The sequence below is a fragment of the Tiliqua scincoides genome, chromosome 8 (genome assembly GCF_035046505.1).
Source record: "Tiliqua scincoides isolate rTilSci1 chromosome 8, rTilSci1.hap2, whole genome shotgun sequence".
Lineage (NCBI taxonomy): Eukaryota > Metazoa > Chordata > Lepidosauria > Squamata > Scincidae > Tiliqua > Tiliqua scincoides.
In genome coordinates this window covers 4,158,317-4,182,435 of record NC_089828.1, presented here as the reverse complement: position 1 = coordinate 4,182,435, position 24,119 = coordinate 4,158,317, and the positions used below count along the sequence as shown (strand labels likewise).

The 24,119-nt window shown below is 40.9% G+C and overlaps 1 protein-coding gene across 7 annotated transcripts in view; it reads left to right on the top strand.

Moving 5' to 3' along the window:
• Positions 1–2,444: 2,444 nt before the first annotated feature.
• Positions 2,445–24,119, top strand: part of MEF2A (myocyte enhancer factor 2A) — a 99,638-nt gene continuing 77,963 nt past the window's right edge. For all 7 annotated transcript variants that reach the window (XM_066636284.1, XM_066636282.1, XM_066636280.1 and 4 more), the window contains exon 1: positions 2,445–2,531. The gene's annotated coding sequence lies outside the window, so the exon portion shown is untranslated. The remainder of the gene's footprint in view (positions 2,532–24,119) is intronic.

Below are 24,119 nucleotides of genomic sequence, written 5' to 3'. Positions count from 1 at the left end.
GTGTAAGTACTGTGCCTTGTAAGTACTGCAGGAGCCACAAAGTGCCATGTAAGTGACCCCCTACCAGTCATAGTCATTGCCATTTTGGGCAGCAACAGCAACGCAGAGTACGTGTTGCAATCGCTGCATATAATGGCTCAGATGGTGAGTAGCAGGGCTGCTTACATGGCAAGTTGCAGCACCTGCCATACTTATTGCAATGTCCCCCTCTGGCTATGCTATTGCCTGGGGGGGGGGTTGGCAACCCTCCCTATTAAACTCCATCAGGACCAACTGCTGTCAGCCTGCTCTGAAAAGCTAATTTATAAACAATGAACTACAAGAATAATGTGGCACCTAGAAGACTAAACAGCCTTATTATAAAGTATATTTACTATAAACTTTATTTACTGTATACCACAAAGGGCAGCCCTCAAGATACACCTTTGTTCTCCTCACAGAATTACTCTGAGGATAGCAAGGTGAAATCTGTGGTAAAGTTAATTAACACACAGACATTAATTCTGGTATAAAACAAGATTTATTTGTGAATAAATATTTATTATGAATATTATTCTTATTTTATTTATGTTTAAGAATTTATAGCCCACCTTTCCAGTCAGAAACTGCATAAGGCAGTTTATTATTCAGGTCAAGAAGCAAAAAACCTCACAGACACAGAAGTTATATAAAAAAACAAGTTTTATTTGTAAATAAATATTTATTATGATATTCTTGTTTTATTTACTTTTAAGAATTTAGAGGCCGCCTTTCCTGTCAGAAACTGAAAAAGGTGGTTTATTATTTAGATTAAGAAGGAAAACCTCACAGACACTGAGATCATTTAAAAAACAAGCTTTATATGTAAATAAATGTTCTTTATTATAAATACTATTAAGAACGTATAGTCCACCTTTCCAGAAACTGCACAAGGTGGCTTATTATTCAGGTCAAGAAACACAAAAACCTCACAGACACTGAGGTGGTATAAAAAAACAAGCTTTATTTGTAAATAAATATTATTTATTATGAATATTATTCTTATTTTATTTACTTTTAAGAATGCTGAGCCTGCCTTCCCTGTCAGGAACTGCACAAGGCGGTCTCAGGTCAAGGAAAAAACCTCACAGATGTTTAAAATACCACTCACAGGTGGTTTAAAAAACAAGCTTTATATGTAAATAAATATTCTTTATTACAAATATTTTATTTTAAGAATGTATAGCCCACCTTTCCTGTCAGGAACTGCACAAGGCGGCTTATTATTTAGGTCAAGAAAAAACCTCACAGATACTGAGGTGGTTTAAAAAACCCCCCTCAAATAAATATTTGTTATTTGTAAATAAATATTCTTCATTATGAATATTATTCTTATTTTATTTACTTTTTATTAAAAAAATTTAATTACTTTTTATTATTTTATTTCCTTATATAAAACCCCACAGAAACTGAGGTGGTGTAAAAAACAGGCTTTACTTGTTTTATTTACTTCAAGAATTTGTATCCCGCCTTTTTAGTCAGAAACTGCAAAAGGCGGTTTGTTATTCAGGTCAAGAAGGGAAAACAACCGTTTTTTTTAAACTGTGTGAGACCTTGTGAAAGGAGCGACGTGATTGGCTGGAGTCTGGGCAGCAACACCGCCCTTACTCAAAGTCTAGCCAATCACGCGCGCCCTTGCATAGCACGACCGCCTCCTTGTTTCAAGAAGGGCACATGACTGGTGTCAATCCGACCGAGGAAGCCGTGAGGAAGGAAGAGCTACTGCGCAGGCGCAACCCTCTCCCTCAGTTTCTCTCCCCTCCCCCCGCGCGCCTATGAGTCACTCTCTCAGAATGCTTTCTGTGCATGCGCAAGGCCCTTTCCACTCTGAAGACCCCTGCCAAGGACTGTTCGGAACAGCGCCACACCACTCGCAGGTTCTGATTGGTCAGTCTTTACTCCGGTGTACGGCGCCCTGATTGGGCGCGCCGGCTTGTCAAACAACGTTCCCGGTGCCCGCCTACCAACATTTCGCTGATTGGCTGGAAGCTTTGTTTCCCCACTTCCTCCTCCTATGGTTGAGCCTCGCTGAGCCCGAAGTCCCGCCCTCTACCCAATCGGCTCGCGGTATGGGGGCGTGGCCTGGAAACTGGTGAACGTAGGGAGACGGAGCCGCTCCCCTGCTGTGGAACGAAATATAGTCCGCTGGTCGCGCTCTTAGTTTTCCCGGGGGGGGGGGAGGGAGAGCTTATAAACGATCGTCTTAGCAGTCACGTGGCCTCTTTTCTGCTCATTCTTGCGTAGGAAGGGCGCTGATTCTTCCCCGGGAGTCTTTTCGTGCTGGCGGAAGGACACGGTGGAGGAGGCATTGTTGCAAGTCGCCTCGCCCTCTGAGGAAAGGGAGAGTGGTGCGTGAGGGTGGAAGTAGTTCCGGACCCCTTCGCCGCGTCGCCTAAAATAGCGCCTCGTGGGTATCCTTCCGCCGGTGTCAGCTTCTCTGTCGGGGAGGCAACAGCAGCAGCTGCAGCCGCGGAAGAACACGGCGGCGGCGGGGAGGAGGAACCGGAAAGGGGGTGAGTGAGGCGGGGAAGGGAGGGGTACAGGGGTGGTGGGCAGCTGTTTAGGTGGCCAGGGGGCAGTGGGGGTAGGTCTCCCCCCAAGCTAAAGTGAGGGTGGCTAGGGGGTAGGTAGGTACCTTCCCCCAAGGGGTCTGGGGTAGTGGGGGGTAGGTCTCCCCCGCGTCAAAATGAGGTTGTCCAGGGGGGCAGTGGGGGTAGGTCTACCCCCTCTAGGTCTTCCCCATGTCAAAATGAGCCTGGCTGGGGGTAGGAAGTTCTCCCTCCAAAACAAAATGAGGGGGGTTGGCAGGGTGGGTGTTGGCAGGATCCTCCCCCAAGTCAAAATGGGGATGGCTGGGGGGGGAGTGGGAGGGTAGGTCTTCCACCGAGTCAAAATGAGGGAGCACGGAGGAGTGGGGCAGTTGGTCTCCTATCAAGTCAGAATGAAGGGGGCTGGCCATAGTGGGGGGCAAAACTTCCTTCTCCGGGTCTCCCCCATGTCAAAATGAGGGTGGGGATTCTTGGTGAGAAGGTCTCTGAGGGGCAGCCACATATCCCCTTCTTTTCTCCTCCTTCTCCCCTCGCATTGGAGAGTAAACAAAACAAAAACAAGATCATGTTATGGGTGTGCAGAACTCCTTGGATGTATCTATAGCTACAAAGCTACAATCCCACATATACTTACTCTGGGATGTAAGCCCAGTTGACTAATTTATTTATTTTTGGTGTTTTCCGAAGTTTGAAGTGTAGAAAGCAGTGGTCATGTGTCTTTACTCAAAGGGCATGTTTTTATAAATTATAATTATAATAGCTTTAAAGGTGTACTACGTAGGTGTTATAGGTGGTGTAGACTCAACAGATATAGCCATATGCATGAAGAGGTATTAGAGGCTATGTAGAGGCATTAGAGAATGGTTTTATTTTTTTCAGATTTTTGTGGGTTTTTTTTTTTTACAAAATTGAGACATGCACCAAGTGGTACTTTTTGTTTTATGTGTTTTTTTCATTATCACCCAAAAAACCCATCTCTACCAAGTTGGCTTACAAAGTGCCATAAAAAAGTATAATATATATCACAACAATGAACAGAAAAAAGTCAAAACTGAGCATTAAAAATATTTATTTTAGCATTGAACCCCAAAACCTGAAGACCTAAAACTAAAAGCAAAAGTCAACATATGTTCATGGAGTCATTCGGAGGGGGAGCAAATTAGTTCAGGGGAAGCTGTCAAGCCACAGCATTACTTACAGAGGCATGTAGTGGGCAGAACCCTAACCTATCAGCAAAAAGCCAGATGAAACAGGTATGTTTTGAGTCCTTGCCAGAAAGCCATGATGAGACTTACTTCTGAGTAGACCAGCATAGGGTTGGGTGCAAATTCTCTTTTCCTCCATCTCCCCCACCTTACTGTTCAACAGCCTTCAAGACGCTCACCAAAATGATCTTGGAGCAATTAAAAAATGGCTCAGTAGTTAGCAAAATTAAATTGGCAGAAATTTTAAAAAAATCTAAAGTATATTGGGTGAGGAAAGAGGGTGGGCTTTTCTGCCATCTAAAATCACTCTGTGTGTGATGTACATACGTACGTGTAGTAGAAGGTCTCTGTAAGTAGGAACATGTATGTATACGTGCCTGCACATACAGCTGTCTGTTTTGTCTAAGTGGGAAATGGTATACATGCAGGTAGGTTTGTTGTTGGATGGCAACATTTTGTTATGTCTGTTTTGAGATGGAGATCACTTGTTGATGTTCAGCTGAGTTGAGGTTGCAAGTCCAAATAGTGACTGAAGTGTCCTATGATACCATCCTTCAAAGATTGTACTTTTCCTTCCTCTCTTCCCCATTTTCATATTTCCCAATACAGCATAATTTGTTGGGGATTGAGCAAGGATTTGTTCTCCCCCCTTTTTGTTCAGAGCAGGATCTACTTAGGTGTTTAATGAAAATGTCAATATAAACAAGCACTTTATTTTCCAAGCTTTCCTCTTCTCTAGTGGATTGGGGCTTTCTTTTAGACAGGATGGGGTTGTGGGTCAGGGAACCTGTAGTCCCCTTCACTGATAAATTTTGAGGTCAAGAGACTGGGGCAGGAAGGATTGAGATAGTCTTCTTAACAGAATCATATTCCTGTTAACAAACTGTAGTATGTTAATGCTTCCACATTCTGTCTTGGCTAGATCCTTGCTTGTTCTTTTCTCCTATGGCTAACTGCCTCTCCCCTCCCCTCCCCACCCCCTTGCCTGGTTTTAGTGCATGGGATGAGAAGTGCTACTGACAAATTCAGAGTGAATTATAGGAACACTTTTTAGGTTTTAGAAACCATGCTGTGTTTTTCTTCTTTGATCATTGAGGAGTAGAACCCTTGGATGCTAAGAGCAAAAGTACTAGACCAGATTGTGGAGAGTTGGGGTAATCTTTGTTGTTCTGAGACTCTCAAGGACTTGTGTATCATCCTTTTGTGTGACTGAGATACGGATGGGCATTTGTAAAACTGGGACAGGAAATATTGTAGGTGGACTTGGGGCAGGGAATAGGCAAATTGGGAAAGGGATTGCTTTTTGTGTTTAGGGTCCAGGCCTTCAGGAGCTAACTTAATTATTGATCTGGATGGCTGTCCTGTCTGCTTAAGACAGAGTGAGTGAGAGAGAGAAGATGGATATTTTTCCTGCAAGTTCTGTTTTTGCTTAAAATTGAGAGCTGTTCTGGATTAATTGTAGGTTTTGGCTGGAAGTACTTGCCTGCATCCTATAAAATTGGTATACTCTAGGTACCTGTTTTTTAAGGAAAGGTGGTGGAGAAAGACTACCATGAAACACTTTCTCTCATGCTTGCCAGGTAATATAAGTCATTGCTGTAGAAATGTTGTCTACTATTGGTAGACTTTGGGGGGGGGGGGCTGGTGGTAAACTACTTGCAAACATTATTTTAACTTCCAGTGTAGAAAGAAGTTATAAAGGAATAGTTATTTCTGTCAATGCAGAATGGCAACTCCCTAACTGAGGTTAGCTAAGCTTATGAAGCTAGGTTTTTCCAACACACTCTTCCTGTTTTTTGGGAACACTGCTGAATGATGAGGGATAGGTATAGTGATCAAACTGTTGAGCAAGTACTGTAGTTCATCTTTGTTAAAATCCTAATGACATGCTGGTAGGCACTCTTCTCTTTGGGGTGTGTGTGTGTGTGTCAAATTGTCTGCTGTTTGCTGTATAAACTGGCATGGCAGACTGGCAAAGCCTTATCATGAATGCTGTTCTGTTTAGCCTAGCATTTTTTTTCTTGTAAAACTCTTGAGACAAGCTGTAGGAAGTGAATACAAGGTAGAAGTAAATTTCCATAACTGGAAAGCAGTAGTATTGTAAACACCTGTCCTGCCAAAGCAGAAGAGCTGTGGATGTAATTTTTTTGTTTTTGTTTTACTTGACATTTGGTCCAAAATCATAAGCAGCCAAATTTTGTGAACTGTGGCTTCCTAAACCCATTAGGATATGTACTGTGTACAGAAACACAAGAATCTCAGTATGTGCATGGCTTTGACGTTTAAATACGCTGGAGTTACTTTTATTGATGAGATCTTGAAAGACAGCATGCTGTATTTCCTGAGACTATTTGAGTATCTGATTTTGCCATCTTAATGGCAGCCAGTTTTAAATGTGGAGCATAAAAGAACAGCAGTGCTTTATTTTTAATTGCCAGCAATGGCTTAAAATATTTTTGTTTGCTCTGTGTCTGGGTACAAACTGGATGATTCTGTTTTGCTATCAAGATGGCTCATTTCTAGGCTGGTTGGTAATTTGCAAACTACCAAGATAAAGTATTTTGCCTGTAGATATTTCTTACTGCTCTGGCATAGCTATAGGTTTATTTAAATTGAAATCATGATAGTCTTGCAATTATACTGTACTGAAGTTTAGATTCTAACTTGAATTTGGTGCTATAAATAATTTGAAATCTCAGACAATTAGATATTTTCCTTTGGTGGGAATGTAGAGAGATTACCTTATGATGCATTTAGAGCAGTGGTTCCTAAGCTGTGGGTCAGGACTCGCTGGTGGGTCGTGACCTGATTTTTGGTGGGTTGCCAAAGGGGGATGGAAAGATCAGATAACTAATTGCCTCAAACCCTGAGACTACTGAAAAATCAGATACTGTAGCTGCTAATTACCCTGCAAAGAGCTCAGCTCCTGCAGTTTGCAAGATAGCTGCTAACCAACCTGCAAGGAGCTCAGCTACTGCAGTTTGCAAGCATGTGAAAATATAGGGAGATAAATGTTTGAGGGTCTTTTCTCTGGTTATTATTAAATAAAATAAATAAATAAAATATTAATTCATTCCAGATCTCCTTTTTTAAAAGTCTGGTAAACCTAGGTGGGTTCCAACAGAGTGTTTAAAAAAGTTGGAACCATTGATTTAGTGGACTCGGTGTTTTGAAGTGCATCATGTCTTATCCAGAAAAAGGATGAGTGCAGTAAAGACTGGATGATTATGATGTTAATATAGGTTGTAAGGTGTGACTTGTAAAATGTGTTCAAGGATCAGTTATGGAAATCTTAACCTAGTGTAGGCTATAATATTCCAGTGTTTGGTATGCAGCCCCAGTTGGGGTGTGGGAAAGTAATTGTGTTTTTTATTGGTAATAAGCAGGCATGTGTAGTATGAACAGTCAAGGCTTGAGGCTTTTCTAATTGAGGGTTATAGTCTCACTGGATTTCTGAACAGGAATGCAGCACATGGGTCCTTAATTGCTATGGCTCAGTGTGTCTTATACTAGAGGTGAAATGTGGGGTAAAGCAGTGTGACTGAGATGTGGGAAGGGAAAAGTGATATTGGAATACACCTGTACTGTACAAGGAAGTCAGTTTGTATGGTGGTGCAGGGGAGTGCTCAGTACCATTTCTTATTTGGGATGTGTGGAATAACCTGGTGGTGATTTAGCTTAAGTCTCTTCAGTCATAGATTAATGGGTTTTGTTGAAGAATCTCATTGCTCATTAATCCCATGTAAACCAACAATACACAATACTGTCATGAGAAAAGATGTGGTTTCCATTTAGTACTCTCAATTTTGTGTCTCCTTAATTGCTAACTTCTACTGTACGTCTGAAAACTGGAAGTGAATAGTGGACTCGTTTATTGTGTTTTATTGTTTTAATGCCTTTATATATGTATATTTTTAATATGTTCTTAATTGTGAGCTGTCTTGAGTGTCCTAATTGGATAGAAAGGCGGAATATAAATCTCTTAAATAAATAAAAATAAATAGTGCACTCTGTCTTCATGCAGACTCTTGAAAGACTGCTGTGCTTGTTGCTACCGCAAATACTGTTCACATTTTAATATCTGTAGTGAAGTGGCCAAAACTGCATATTCTTACCTGTCATCTTGTTTAGATTTGAGAAACAAGGGTACTCTGTTTTTAGCTTGAGGGTCACTTCAGGTAATGTTCATGTTTAAGGCTGCAGTTGTATGCATCCTTTCCTGGAAGTAAGTCCCATTGAAACTATTGGGACTTACTTCTGGGTGAGCATGCACAGGATTGTGCTCTAATTGTGTATATCCTATTTTCCCATACCTTTTTGCATGACATAAATGTCACATTACATGTGGAAGCTTTTATAATTAGTCTACATTATTTCTGCCCTGATTAGTTATGTTATCACATATCAGATGTGGTATGTTGCACAATGGTGGCTCTGCATGTCATAAAAAAAACTACTAAAATGGTATGACAAATGTACATTTACTTATTAAGCTTTTAGGAGATTAGTGAGAAATATCAGAAAAATACTTTAAATGACCAAGTTGCCCTTTTTACCTGTAAGAGGATAATATTGATCAAGGCTTAGTTGTAAATGTTGAAAATGTCTTGTAGTGATTTATGATATTTCCATTCTTTTCATCTGTGTCCCGAAAGTCTTGTTTTAGCCTCTGTTTCAAGGTTACATAGTTTTCAGTTTGATTTTCAGAGATCGCAATACAGAGCACTTGAAAAAGGAACCAAGCTTTGGTTCCCATGTTATGGTTGTAACTCATACCACAACATATGGTTTAACCATTTATCTTGGAATCTGCACTTGTCTTGTTTTGAAACTCAGGTCACACTTTCAAATTTGTTTCTAGCTGAAATGTTTTCAGAATTTTTTGTTAATCACCTGGAATTCCTTTTAAGTATTATTCCAAGACTCCTTAGAAGCATATACATTTAACCTCCTCAGGATTAATTCCAAGAGCTTGTATAGCAACTGAACTGCAAACCAGGAAATCTCACCTCTACCACAAGTCGTAGGTGGCGGTAAGCAAGCTCTACCTTCTTATCCTCAGGTCCCTCCCCACTGAAATACTGTATGCTGCATAGATATTTGCCTTATCTGGGTATACTTCTCACATGAGTACAACTCTCACGTGTTCGAAGTATTTATAATATAAACATGCTAAGTTCATAATATTTAAAAAACCATTTGGATGTGGTGTTAGTTGATCTCTAGCTGTGACAATGCAAACAGCCTGATTTCCTTTTAGTACTTGTCCAAGAGACTGCTTGGAAAACAAACAAACTTATTCTGAACACTTCAGTTTTGATCTGCTAGGTTGCAGCTTTGGTGGCTAGCATGTGTATCTATAGTGCAGTGCATGCATGAGGGATTAATTGATATGTTAAGCTTTCTGGATGTTTGAATGCAAATTGAGTAGCATAGTTTTAACATGAATGCATAATTAATGCCACTGGGTTGTATTTAAAGGAGTGTTAGTGGAATTCTGTTTGAAGCTTTCCTGTCTACTTTTTCCCACTCCAGCCCCCTTATAAATCTCATTGAAGATTTGCAGGGGGTGGGGGAGAGACATTTTCATAAGCAGAGGTCCCCTTCTACTTGTGCAGGTTGTCTTTTAGATATTACTTTCTCTTTAGGTTTTGGGTTTGTGTACCTAAAATATTATTGGCATACAGTTTTAACCAGCCCTGCAGCAGTGTTATCAGTAAGTGATTATGTGCTGCGGAACAAATTGTTGGAATGATACTACTGAGTGGGAGAAGTTTGTTCCTCTGCAACTGTCAGAGTGTTGTGACATCACACTTCTTGCTGCCTGACCTTTTTGGCTTTGGAAATGAATGTGGGAGTATCCAGTGTTAAAGGATTAGTGGGATCAAGGAGGAGGCAGAACCCCAGTACTCTAGGGATCTGCATCATGCTGAAGAGCCAATTGCTGGGAGTTAATTAGTCGTGTACATCATTGCCTTCATGTCCTTCATGAAAACTCCTTTCTTTGGAATAAAATTTGCTGTGCATTTGTTCCAACTGTGCTTTTCAAATGAGCTGTGTAACAGAGCTACCAATCTTACATTTTCTTAAGCTGGTTTTAGGGAAATGGCACCAAACAATGTAATGAGTGAATAGGATGATTTAATCTATTTTGAAAAATACACCTTGAACTGAAGCTATGCTGGCAATTTTTTTCTGTAATATGCATACTGTACTATGTGAATGTCTACAGACCTTTACAATAGCATTTTTTTTGTCATGATGGTTGGCAGCAATGTAACGTAATTTATCTGAAAGACTGGGTCATACTTTGTTCTGTGCCCACTTTGTCTTCCTCATCCTATTTTTAATTCTCAGTGTGTAAATTATTGTAGCTGGCTTGCTATGAGATATTACTACTTCCTAAGTGGTTTGCTTTAAGACTTCCTGAAATATACTACATGTGGATGACTGTCTAATTTAGAACTGTATCTGGCAGGGTATCCAGCGAATGAGTAAAATATAGTAACGGTTCAAAATAAATGCTCCACCATGACAGTTTTATTCTACACCTACTATGTACTGTACTGTGAGAACTAATAATAATTTCAGCTTTCTACTTGGGTAACTTTGTGTGTGATTTAGTTTGCTCACGTCTGTGTTTTTAAAAACTAAATCTGAATTGCTGTTGGTAATATGCAGGCCCAAGAAGGACCTTGGATTTTGCCTTTTTGCTTAGATCAGTGATTCCCAAACTTTTTAGCTCCGAGACCCACTTTTTAAAATGACGCTTTGTCGTGACCTACCTTGCTTTATGTAACTTAAAAAAAGTTTCACCTTACCAGCTCATATTCATCGGATCAGGACCGTTCTGGTGGTCTTGTGTTTTCCTTCACCTGGCCTTTGATAGGAGCTGAGGCATATTTGCATAACCATGAGTAAACAGGCACATGCAATTCCATTCAATTTTTGTAGGACTCAATACAGTTTCCTTGTCAACTTAGGGGGGATAACTTCCTTCTGGAGTGTGCCTTCATTGAATTGGGACCATTTTGAGAGCCTTACATTCTTCTTGGGCTGCCCTTCAAAATGAACTGAAGCACATTTGCCTACTGAGGCATGAGTAAACAGGCAGGTGCAGCTGAGTTTCACTTTCCGTAGGGCTCAGTACATTTTCCTAGTCAGCCATCAGCTTGTCAGTTTCATGACCCACCAACAATCCAGTTGTGACCCACTGGTGGATCCCAACCCACAGTTTGGGAAGCAATGAATTAGATGATTAGAGTTGAAAAGTTTTGATACTGTTGTTTAGCACTGATGGAAAATTTTCTTAGATAGAATTTTCCAGTATATGTTTTTCTTGAAGGTATAAGCTGGAATAGATGTAGTTGGTGATATTTAGAGAATACAGTAGAATAGGTTTATCTTGGATAGGTATCAGGAGATGAAATTGCAGTGAGGTTGCAGTTAAGACTGGTGGTTACCAAAACTGGTGCATGTGTCAGCTGAAAGCCTAGTCTACTGCCTTGGTTTCATTTTTGATCATGTTACATTGCTGAGAGATTAATGGAAGGCCATCAAGAGGAATGTAAAGCACCTGTTTAACCGTGTCATTGAGTTGCTTTTGCTGTGACTACCATAGTGGTTGCATCTAAGTGCTAACTGTTAAAATGTACAGATGAATTGGTCATCCTTTGCAAAATATATTGCAGGTAAACTGCAAGCTGACAGTGGTATTGGTCCTATTATATGCTCTACAATGGAGAGTAGTTGGATCTTAGGGTGGTTTGTCTAGCCCTGGAACATTTAGTAGTACCCTTCATGATAAATTTGAATTGGATCTGACTTTTTAGCCTGAGTAACAGGGATTGAAGTTGGTTTTTTAGATACCTTTGATTTTTCCCTTTGTGAGTAGAATTCTACACTGGAGATTGCTGTACTTGGATTGCACATTTGTGCTTCTGGGAAGGGTGTTCTAGACTATTTTACGCAGCATTGGTTCTTTCTGCGCTCCTAAATTTGTTGCACTGCACTCTTTTTTTCTGCTTCCACTTCCCCATAGGTTCCTAACCTGGCTGCTTTTAATTATTAAATGATTTGTGTAAAAATACTGTGAAACTACCTTGAACTTGCAGGATGCAGTGGGCCAGTTCATTGCTTTTGAATAAGTTCAGTGTTTTTGTCAGTTCAGTGTTGTATCTTAATCAGTAGATGCAACACAGAACTGCAGTTCTGATTCAAAAGGTTTCACTCTACCTTCTTGGATGAGAAGGAAAGGGGGAACATGAGGAGATAATGGAACAGAGTTGTTTGTCTGAATTGTCCATTATTGAATAAGACAGCAGGCTTTTCATAAGTCTGTTTTTCCTGAGATCTGCTAGCATTTCCCCTGGGGGCTGGGGATAAGAATAGGCCCTCAGTTTGGCTGTACTTGTTGTAAGAGGCGACTAAACAGCCACCGGGTAGATGGGACTTGTTAGCCTGGGAAGGCAGCTCATCTGAGAGAAGGAAAACTCTGATCCCAAACCTCCACTGCCTTGTGGCTACATCCAGTTATGGAAAAGGCTTCAGGAGTCAACCTCGAGGCAAAATCGGGAGCCGGAGTCCCTGAGGCAGTTCATGGCTGAACACAGTCACGTTCTGGCAACTCCTGCGACGCCGCTGGAACCAACCGTATTGGCCTCTGCCTTTCCATTGGACCATTTCAGCGACGTGGAGAGGGGGGATTTGCTGCATGGGTCACAGCCTATCCTCCACACCTACTTTACCCAGGCTTCGTGCACTGGAGAGGACACTCTGTTCCAGAACCACCATTCAGAGCGTGACACCATAGTCTTCTGAGATGGAAGGATGCCAACAGCTAGCATAGTTGGAAATGGAAAAGGTGCAAAAGAGAGCGACTAAGATGATTACGGGGCTGGGGCACCTTCCTTATGAGGAAAGGCTACGGCGTTTGGGCCTCTTCAGCCTAGAAAAGAGACGCTTGAGGGGGGACATGATTGAGACATACAAAATTATGCAGGGGATGGACAGAGTGGATAGGGAGATGCTCTTTACACTCTCACATAATACCAGAACCAGGGGACATCCACTAAAATTGAGTGTTGGGCGGGTTAGGACAGACAAAAGAAAATATTTCTTTACTCAGCGCGTGGTCGGTCTGTGGAACTCCTTGCCACAGGATGTGGTGCTGGCGTCTAGCCTAGACGCCTTTAAAAGGGGATTGGACGAGTTTCTGGAGGAAAAATCCGTTATGGGGTACAAGCCACGATGTGTATGCGCAACCTCCTGATTTTAGGAATGGGTTAAGTCAGAATGCCAGATGTAGGGGAGAGCACCAGGATGAGGTCTCTTGTTATCTGGTGTGCTCCCTGGGGCATTTGGTGGGCCACTGTGAGATACAGGAAGCTGGACTAGATGGGCCTATGGCCTGATCCAGTGGGGCTGTTCTTATGTTCTTATGTTCTTATCACCTCATTCCTAATTAGTGTTCTTGGTACCTTCAGACACATTCACAGTAGCACACAAGCTTCTTTGCCATGGTGTGTTGCCTGTTCATGAATACCTCTGACATGCATACCTTAATTGGCCTTTATCCGACCTTAATCAACCTGTGTGTGTGTGTGTGTGTGTGTGAAAATATGGTGTCTGTATCTGAAGTGTGGAGAGAATCATTGAAGGAATTTGGATGTCAAGACGTCGGAGTACATAAGGGTGGCAAAATGATGTTATCCTCCTGTTTATATACCTGGGGTAGAACTATTGAGAAGCCAAATTTTGGAGGCTCACTATGAAGATAACTTCCAAATTGTGCAATGAAAATGACTGAACAAAACTGCTTGTGTCCTTGAAGCTTTAGTATTAGTGGTTTTTGTAAAAATAGCTATTATCAGGATAGAGTAGACTAAGGATGTTAGCTGTCTTGTCAACTGTTGCACTTCTAGTGATTGTTTTCATGTTCTTGGAACTGTAAACTGAAGAGCAACTAGCAAAGAAGGTGGGAGCAATCACGTTTTGACTTCACAGATGAAGCTGAGTCTGATAGGATGACGTACCCACTTTGCTCTCAGCACAGATTTTTACCAAAAGAAGTCAGTAGAATGTAAGTGCACTAATGTGTGGAAAAATTTTGGCATAGAGGAGAAGCGTGAGACAAAAAGGGAAGTTGAAAGAGGAAGCCACCGCTTGGATGTCTCACAGTGGTATGGTTTGGGTGGAACCTGCCACCTTGGGGTTCCTGAGGCCCATGGTAGAAACAGACATTTGTTTTGTTTTTGTTTGTAGACCTCAGAGAGCTTGGTTGTGGAGTATATGGTCATCTCATTGCTAATTCATAGTCTTGCAGGTCCTTTTTTTAATTGTTGCTTTAGTTTTTGAGTAGTGCTTTCTGAAGAAGAAACTTTTCTAAGCCCAATTTCTTTAGTTCACGCAAATTTATCACATATATTTTTTGCTAGCTGGGGAAAACGGGGAAAAAAAACAAAAAACCAAAGAATGTTTAGGTCCCATAGGGGGCAGTGCCTTGCACCTCTGTCTCTAACCCTGGAGTTATTTGAATGATACTGAATGCTAAGTAACTTTAGCATTTTAAGGTGAAATGCATATATGTAATTTTAGAGCTGATAAGGAAATATTGCATAAATATCTGTATGTATTCAAAAAATATATCCTAGAGAATCTCTCAGTTTTCATGACTAACATTTCTAGAAATTTTATATATGAATTTTTCACTTAAAATAGAAAATAAACCTGAAGCTATAACTGCATTTGCATCTTGGATGAGTACTATTTACCACATTTGTTATGTGGTTTGAAGTTGTCAATTCCTGTTTGAATTTTTGCTGCTTTCAAGAGAATAAGTGTCCTGAAGTACATTCTGAACAAATTTGTGTTTCTGAATGTATGCATGCATATGTACTTTAAAGTGACATAGTTTTCTTATCATTTCTAAAAGCTGTGTTTTAGAAAATAGCAAATCTTTTTAGTAGCAGTATTTGAACTTTTAATAGAAGGCACAAAACTTCCAAGTTCATAATCTGATGTCAGAATAACTCTGTGACTGAGTTTTTTTACTATTCTCCCAAAGATCCTTTTTTTTTTTGTGGGCAAGGGGGTATTGGATAATTCTTTAACAGTATATTGTAGAATTAACTATCTTGTCATTGAGCAGTCTCCTGATAAGTAAATAATTGAAGTACTTTTTAAATTCTTTCGTTTGCTTGAAAGGTCTATGGTTCTGTTTCCTTAGTAACATTTTTTCACTAGATACCTATTTTCCAGCTATTGAAACGCCAGTGTTCTAAAAGATTGCTGTGAGCTCTGATCTCTTGATAAGTCAAACTTCTATTTATGATATAGCTTGATACTTGCTGAGGAATAATGGACCTAATGAATAATTTGGCTTCTCTTTTGTCTAAAGTCACCAGTTACACCAATCCACTGTCTCATAGATGGCAATTATTTTTTTTGCTTGGCGGGCAGAATGTTTTATTTATTTATTCACATTTTTATACCACCCTTCTTCCAAAGAGCTCAGGGTGGTGTACACAGCTGCTCCCCTCCTTTTGTCTTCACAACAGCTCTGTGAGGTAGGTGAGGCTGAAAGTGACTGACCCAGGGTCACCTAGGAAGCTTCGTGGCTGAGGGGGGATTCGAACCTCGATCTTCCAGGTCTAAGTCCACCTCCCAAACCACTACACTACCCTGGCTCTCAAGTTTTAAAATCTTGCCATATGCTTCAGAAAAGCCTCGGTGACTAACCATTAAAAACCATAAAATCAGTCTATACAATAAATTAAAACATTTTAAAACTTATAACTAACAAGTCCACAATAGCAGGTACTAATATTACTTGATGAGTTTGGAGTAAAATTCACCTGTTCCCAGATGCTCACTGGAATGTTTCTAAACAGATGTCTCCAAAAGCAAGTGTACCTGTTGATCCTTGGCTGAGAGGGAATGTGTAATGAGGGTACCACCAGTGCACTGAGAGTGTCCTCCTTAGGTCAGCCAACCCACTATTAGACAGCGTTGGCATTGGAAGCAGGGCCACCACTAATGACTCAGTCATACAGGGCAGTTTGTACAGAAAGATGTGTTCTCTTAAAACTTGGACTGAAGCTGTAAAGGGCTTTAAACTATGTCCACAAATTGGAGTCGGGCTGGTCTTTCTGCCGAAGTGTTGCTTGCTCCTTCAGGCCAAACACCAACAAGTAGGAGCTTCTATTGTCTGAATCAATTGAAGTTTCCAACAGACTTCAAAAATACTTCCACATAGAGCACAGTGTATTAGCCTAGTCTAGAAATGACTGAGTTTTTTTGTTGGCATCCTTCCGTCTGGGAAGACTATGGTATCGCGCTCTGAATAATGTTCTGGAACAGTGTCCTCTCCAGTGCGCGAAGCCTGGGTAAAGTAGATATGGAGGATAGACTGTTACCAATGCAGCAAATCCCCCCTCTCCACATCACTGAAATGGTCCAATGGAAAGGTAGAAGCCAATACGGTTGGTTCCAGCGGCGTCGCAGGAGTTGCCAGGAAGTGACTGTGTTACATAACATAAGAACAGCCCCACTAGATCAGGCCATAGGCCCATCTAGTCCAGCTTCCTGTATCTCACAGCAGCCCACCAAATGCTCCAGGGAGCGCACTAGATAACAAGAGACCTCATCCTGGTGCCCTCCCTTGCATGTGGCATTCTGACATAACCCATTTCTAAAATCAGGAGGTTGCGCATACACATCATGGCTTGTACCCCATAATGGTTTTTTCCTCCAGAAACTTGTCCAATCCCCTTAAAGGCGTCTAGGCTAGACGCCAGCACCACATCCTGTGGCAAGGAGTTCCACAGACCAACCACACGCTGAGTAAAGAAATATTTTCTTTTGTCTGTCCTAACCTGCCCAACACTCAATTTTAGTGGATGTCCCCTGGTTCTGGTATAAAGAGCATCTCCCTATCCACTCTGTCCATCCCCTGCATAATTTTGTATGTCTCAATCATGTCCCCCCTCAGGCGTCTCTTTTCTAGGCTGAAGAGGCCTAAACGCCGTAGCCTTTCCTCATAAGGAAGGTGCCCCAGCCCCGTAATCATCTTAGTCGCTCTCTTTTGCACCTTTTCCATTTCCACTATGTCTTTTTGAGATGTGGCGACCAGAACTGGACACAATACTCCAGGTGTGGCCTTACCATTGATTTGTACAACGGCATTATAATACTAGCCGTTTTGTTCTCAATACCCTTCCTAACGATCCCAAGCATAGAATTGGCCTTCTTCACTGCCGGCGCACATTGGGTCGACACTTTCATCGACCTGTCCACCACCACCCCAAGATCTCTCTCCTGATCTGTCACAGACAGCTCAGAACCCATCAGCCTATATCTAAAGTTTTGATTTTTTGCCCCAATGTGCATGACTTTACACTTACTGACATTGAAGCGCATCTGCCATTTTGCTGCCCATTCTAACAGTCTGGAGAGATCCTTCTGGAGCCATGAACTGTTCAGGGACTGAACAGTTCAGCCATGAACTGCCTCAGGGACTCCGGCTCTTGGATTTTGCCTCGAGGTTGACTCCTGAAGCCTTTTCCATAACTGGATGTAGCCACAAGGCAGTAGAGGTTTGGGATCAGAGTTTTCCTTCTCTCAGATGAGCTGCCTTCCCAGGCTAAGGAGTCCCATCTACCCGGTGGCTGTTTAGTCATCTCTTACGACAAGTACAGCCAAACTGAGGGCCTATTCTTATCCCCAGCCCCCAGGGGAATGACCTAGATAGGGTAACAGTAAAAGTTGCATTTTTTCCTTAACAAATAAAAATGTCTTAAGTAGGATTAATTAATTTGGAAAGGAAAGCTTAAAGGCACCTGTGGCTACAACTGGGTATAGTCGCAGAACCCCAAGAGAAGGGACTAAGCAGTGCTAGCAGAAAGACTGGACTGCTGCAATCTCAGTCATCACTATTTAGCAGAAGGCAATATTAAATCTTAATGGTTGTCAAACATCTTGCTATAGATGGGTTCAGAGCAGCATGTGCACATCAGTGTACAGTGTTAGTGAGCTGTTTTCAGTTTTAGAAATAATGGTGAGTAGCAGCTTTCTCATGCTTGTGTCCTGTAACTCCCACTGCTTTTGCTGATGCAGGTGAAATAGTAGACTAGTGTGGCTGGCATCTCAGCTGTTGGTAGCCAGTCAAAACTCTGCTTCAGCTGCTATAGGTCTTCAAACAAGCAGATAGTAAAAGAATTGGGTCAAAGTACTGTCAGTGAAGTTCCCTGGGATCTGTGTATGTGTTTGATTATTTTGGTTAGACTTAAGTAGCTTCTGGCCTGCAGTGCATTCCTGCTATCATCAGTTTGCAGTGTCTGCTTAGAGACCTGTCACTACTTTCAGTCTATGTAAAGTGCCACATACCCAGATGGAACTACTATATATAAATAATGAAGCAACCTTCTTTGAAAATACAGGTGCTGTCACTGTTCATGTTTGTTGTATATACTGTTAATAACTGGCATGTGAATTCCAAGCTACATAATTCAGTTTTGGCAGCATCTATTAAAAACTGGCAGCTTTGTTTCAACTACTTAATTAGTGCTCTGTTTCATACAGGGTGCACATGTCAGGATGTGGTGGTTGGATGGGACTATGGGAAATGCATACGCACCTCTCATTAGAACCCATTCTGCTATCGGCTGTCAATTGTGAGGTGGGGGAGGGGAGAGCAGTGCCCTCCTGGAATCCTTTTTGGATGACCTGAAATGGCATAATTGCAGATACATAATGTGGAGTTCTTTGTAGATTGCTGTTCAATTTTTAATACCTCTTTTTCAGAGAAACTACTTCTAATGCATACAAGTGCTCTGTTGCAAAGGTGAGCATGCTTGACTCTCCTAACACAGTCAACGTCAGTGTAAAAATTATGTGTGGTCCCCTTCCCCCCAACCCTGCAAGCCTTTTTTAAGATAGCTGAGGAATTTGGGTTTCTAATCTATATTTGGAATGCACGATTGAAGGCATGTTTTCCTCTTAAATTGCAAAATGTCACAACCCTTCTGTGATCTGATTTTCTCCAAAGGAAAATATATCCTTTCCTAGTGAATGAGAAAAGGAATAATTTCAGTGATTTTGCTCTGCTGTATTTAATGAAAACTGTAAAAAAAGGTTTTATTTATAATAGTCCATTCATATGACTATTCATATGACATTCATATGACTCTTATAGATAACACTATAGATAACAGTCTGAAGTGACTTGCATTGATGTACAGGCAGCTTTTGATTTATGCAAGGTTACGTTTTCAAATTGGCACATATATTTGAAACACATAAATTGAGACTGCTTTTCACTTAGGAACCAATGTAATTGTTATGGGTTAGGGGAGAAGTCTTTGAGCTCTCACTTTGACAGCTGGTGATTACAGAGGGAGGGCACTGATGACAATGACTGAGAACTTGTCAGGGAGAAGTTATTTAACAATCTTACTGATGACTGGTGACTTCTGCTTGCCCAGTATAGTATAGGGGGAGGGTTGAGGGGAGAGGTGAGTGGGAGTGGCTATCAGTGTCTCTGACTGAGAAAGCAATGATGTTAAGAAAGGTGCTAGTAAGGAGAAAGCAGTAAGTGGCAGCTCTGTGAACAAGTTTTATTTTTAAAATCTTCTGACTTTAGAGAAGACCCCTCCCCTACATGAAGCTGGCAGTGTCTAGTGGGCTTGTTCATTAGCACCTAATTGACCACATAATTTGGAAAATTGGCAGTGTAAATTAAATTTCCTGTATTTGCAAGTTGCACTGTTTTGAAAACATGCAAATTAGGCATGCACTAAGCAAGAGCTGCCTATACTGTCTTAGCAACATTTGAAGTGGACTTGGCCAAGTTGCTTGTTACAGTTTGCACTCAAAACGAAAGACCTTGCCTGATAAATATGTCAGGACTTAAGAATAGCATGTCTTGAACAAATGTCATTCCCATACATTGCTACATTAATATTGTATTTTGTTTTTTTAACTAATGTGATATTTATGGAATGCCTAGTTTAACTGTGAACCTGAACAATATCCTGTAAAACTCTGACTTCCTTACTGTAACCTCTGTTGACTTAACAGCATATGGAAGCCATTTCATGCCTCGATACAGTCTAATCTGAGACAAGATTCAGCAAGTGAGTGCACTGGCTACATCAAAGAAAGTGGGTGGAGAGGAGGTGTGGTTATAAAATGAGTTGATATACAGAAATTTTTACTACAATGGCCCATTTGAAGTATCAAAAGTTTAAATCACAGTTCTACTGCAGACTTTTATCACAACTCAAATGGGCTGTATAGCAGATATTAGTGAATAGGTTGTTCAGGGTGTCTATTGTAGTGAAGAAATCAAATTAGCACTTCCCATTACATATTTGGGAAGGAAGGAAAAACGTCAATATTGGAACATAGGAGCCCTGCTGGCAGTGTTCCCTGTAAGCTGTGCAGCACTGGTGAAGTGGTATATAAATCTTTTAATAAACTCAACTATTCAGTTGGTTGCCTGAAAATTGCAACTTCTGGTGTCACCCAGTGGCAAAATATAGTACATTTTGTTTTGATCATGGACTTTCTACTATATCTTGTCGTCAGTTTCCTGTCCACAAGCTGGGACAAACAATGCTGGTTTTATTTAACTTATGGCAGAAATCCTGTATGTTCAAGCATTTTGCATAGTTAAGCTGTTACATTTTGAAGTTTAACCAGATGAGTCTTTGAACCAGTATTTTTTCTTGAGGACAGACTCACTGATGTGTGGTTATTTGACTGGTGGTAGGCCTGTATTCTTTCCAGCTGCTTTTAAATGACTTTGCAGGCAAAGCTACATGTTTTCCTCCTCCTTGCTTGCTTATATTGTTGACAACTGGTGTATTTATCTAGTCCTCATCAGAGGGTTCCATTTGGTCTAGGAGCTCCTGGTTGCCAGCACCTAATATAAGCAGACCTGAAAAAACCAAGACTAATATTAATGTTTCAGATTTTGACTGACTTGGGTCGGACAAGTTACCTCATTATCTTGAACCTCTTGATCACCTTTTTCATGCTCCTTTGCCAGGGTATTTTGACATGATGTTGTTGAAACTGGCATACTTTAAAGTCCATTTCATGGAAGTTGGTTGGAGTTGAAAGGTTAACATACTTGACTAGCTGGCAATACTGCAGATTTATTTCACTATTCTGTAAATAAGAGAGCTGCTAATATATAACTTGTAATGTGTAAATTAAGGAACAACAACCTGCCACTATAATGCTAAACAAAAGTTGGCACTCTGAACAATCACTTGCATCTTACTGATAGGTTCAGCTTCCTATACCCAAATTGAAATTGGTGCATTTTCTGTTTTTCTCATAATTCATCCACATTTATATACCATTTTGAAAGCAAAAGTGGAGTGATTGCGCCCCGCCACCCCTAAAGCGGAGCGCAGTTGCTCCACTTTCACTTCTGAAGCTGTGGGGAGCCCTGCAGAAGGTCTTGCAGGGCTCCCTGCACCCCCCAGAGGCTGCAGGAGGCTCAGGTATGTGCAGCCAAGGCCCTGCAGCCCCCTGAGCTCCCCCTGCCACCGCTGCCTTCCCCAGTCCCCGCTGCCTCCCCCGCAAGAACTTAGAGCGGCTCAAACTCTCCAAGAATTTGAAAACCGTTGGGCCCAAAGTATGGGGCTAACTCAGTAAAGGATATAAGTCTGGAGAATTTTTGCATCTACTTCCTCAAAGTTGATGACTTAAATACTGGGAAATGTATAATGGAGACCCCCTGTATGGCCAATCCTCTGGAAATAAGATTTAATGTAATCCATAATTTTTTTCTGTAAATTTTGAATTTTTTTAAAGCTCATGATTTAGCTACTGTATTGTGTTTCTTTTAATTGAGTGTTTATCTATTTAAAGAAGAGTGGTATACTGGGAGCTGTTTCAAGATTTGGTCAGTCTAAGCAGCAAGGTTATCCTATGGTTGTGTCTGTGACCTCAGCTGTAGATGTTAGTTGCTTGTGAAATCTTTTGAATGCCACAGGAGAAAATGATTCTGACAAGTGTTTGAGAATCGCAGGATGTGCTTGCAGTCAGCATCTAACGCATTTAGCATAGCCAGAGACTCTGGCTGTCAAGAGTACTGTTCCTAGTCCTTTTGGGCTTAGTGTGGTACATGCTGGAATCCTGGTCTTCCATGGTTGAAACAAGATTCCTGGCATAGGATGTTACCTTATTCTCTGAAATAAATGTTCACCTCTTCAAGTTTGTCCAATAAGCAAATTGTGATGCTTCAATCTTGCGGAACAGTAGAACTGCTCTGGAAGTGATGCCAGTTTTAAAGTGTCTGTGCTGTGGACTTGCTTCAGCATGTTGCTAGGCCATATTTTTACTAGTGCAGGAATCAAAACATGCAAGACTGAAGTAAACCAATCCTTGTCTTACAAGATCATTCTTATCAGAATACTGTATACAGCAATCCCAAAGTGGTCCCAGAGTGGCTCTTCGTCTGTCACAAATGTCTGTTGTGGAAACTTGTTCTTCCCAGTTCTGCAGAGTTCTTTTAAACTTCAGTCTGTGGCTTGGGACTTACCCGGTTTATTTTCCGTAAACATGGTAGTTTATGTGCTTCTGCGTAGCACTGATGCGTTCATGTTGTCTGCAGCACATCACCTTGCCTCTTATAGTAGCTCTTTCCTTTGAAGTAACATTATTATCTGTAGCATAGTTCTGTGCCACATAATCTTGCACACGCTTCCTCTCCACTACACTTTCTGGCTTCTTGTCAGTATTTCAGTTGAGTTGGATACTTTCCATTCCTCTCTGCTACAGTTCTATGCCTTCTTGTTAAGACACAACCTTGTGTTAGGCCAGTTTTCTAGCCACTTAAACATCTTCTCATGGACATACTTGTTTTCCCTGAGTCTCTTATTCACCCCATTTACCATGTTATTCTGCCTAACTGCTAATGACACCTGTGCCATTGAATCCTACAGTTCATGCGTTCTTTCAAGACTACCCTTTTACAAGACTTCATTGAGCCTTGGCTCAGTCCTGGAACATGTGAAATAATATTGAAAAGCATACTTTTGATTGCATGTAATGTATTTACTGCTGAACAAAATAGTAAGGCAAGGATTGCCTCGTTGGCATACTCCTAGTACAGTATCTTGCAGTGGGGAAGGTAGAAAAATGCTCTTATAGTTAGTTTGGTTGCTTATCTCAATCTACCACACAGTATGCAACGTAAGAACAGCCCCACTGGATCAGGCCATAGGCCCATCTAGTCCAGCTTCCTTTTTTCCCCCCTAAATTTTACATTAATTATTTTACATAAGCAGAACAGAAAAAAGAATATAACATTGATACGTGCTTATGAATTGCTTAAAAAAAAGAGAAAATATTTATACATATACATGACCAGAGTATCTACATATCAACACTTCATGCGGCTTACGTTATTATGTCAAGGAATGGCCTCCAGATATCCTCAAATCCATACACAGTTGATGCCAATAGATCATTCGCTCGAATACTGATAAATGTAAAATATCATTTGTCCATTGGGCATATGTAGGTGGGCATCTCTCCTTCCAATGAAATAATATAAGTCTTTTTGCTACCGTGAGGGCACAGAGTCCACTTCAGTTGTCAAGGTGTGAGTCTCCAGATAATGGGTAGATAATTAAGAATTACATACATATCAGCAAAAATTAAAGGTTGCTGTAGCACTATCTTTATAATAATTTCATCCCAAAAGCTTACAATAACAGGACATGACCACAACATATGTGTAAGCGTAGCATTCAAACTCGAACATCTCCAACATCTAGGTTCCTTACTAAGTCCTTTAAGAAGTAGCCTCTGTGGTGTCCAATACATTCTAAAGAGTATTGCTTGCTGTATTAGGTGTAATTTAAGATCTCTAGATAATTGTCTGTATATTCTTAAGTGCCGCAGCCCATTGCTTACCCAGGATAGGACATTCCAATTCAGAATTCCATTTAATTCTAAGTAAATGTGTATCAAACTTAGTTCACAACATTAGATATTTATAAACAAATATTATTGGCTTCTTCATATCAACAGACTGCATAAGTATGTCTAGAAGTGGGGGAGTTTGTGAAGCAGATAATGCAGAGGGACCAAATTTAGAAACTAATAAATGTTGTAACTGTAAATATTGCCAGCTAAAAGACTTTGGAAGGTGATACTGTTCACTAAGTCTATCAAATGAAAAAAAATTCCTGATCCTGATCAGTAAGTTGATCTAGATAGTTTGAGTCCCTTCGGGGAGAAAGGCGGGGTAAAAATAAAGTTGTTGTTGTTGTTGTTGATAATAATAATAATATCTAATGTAAAAATAGCCCTATCAGTCCAGCTC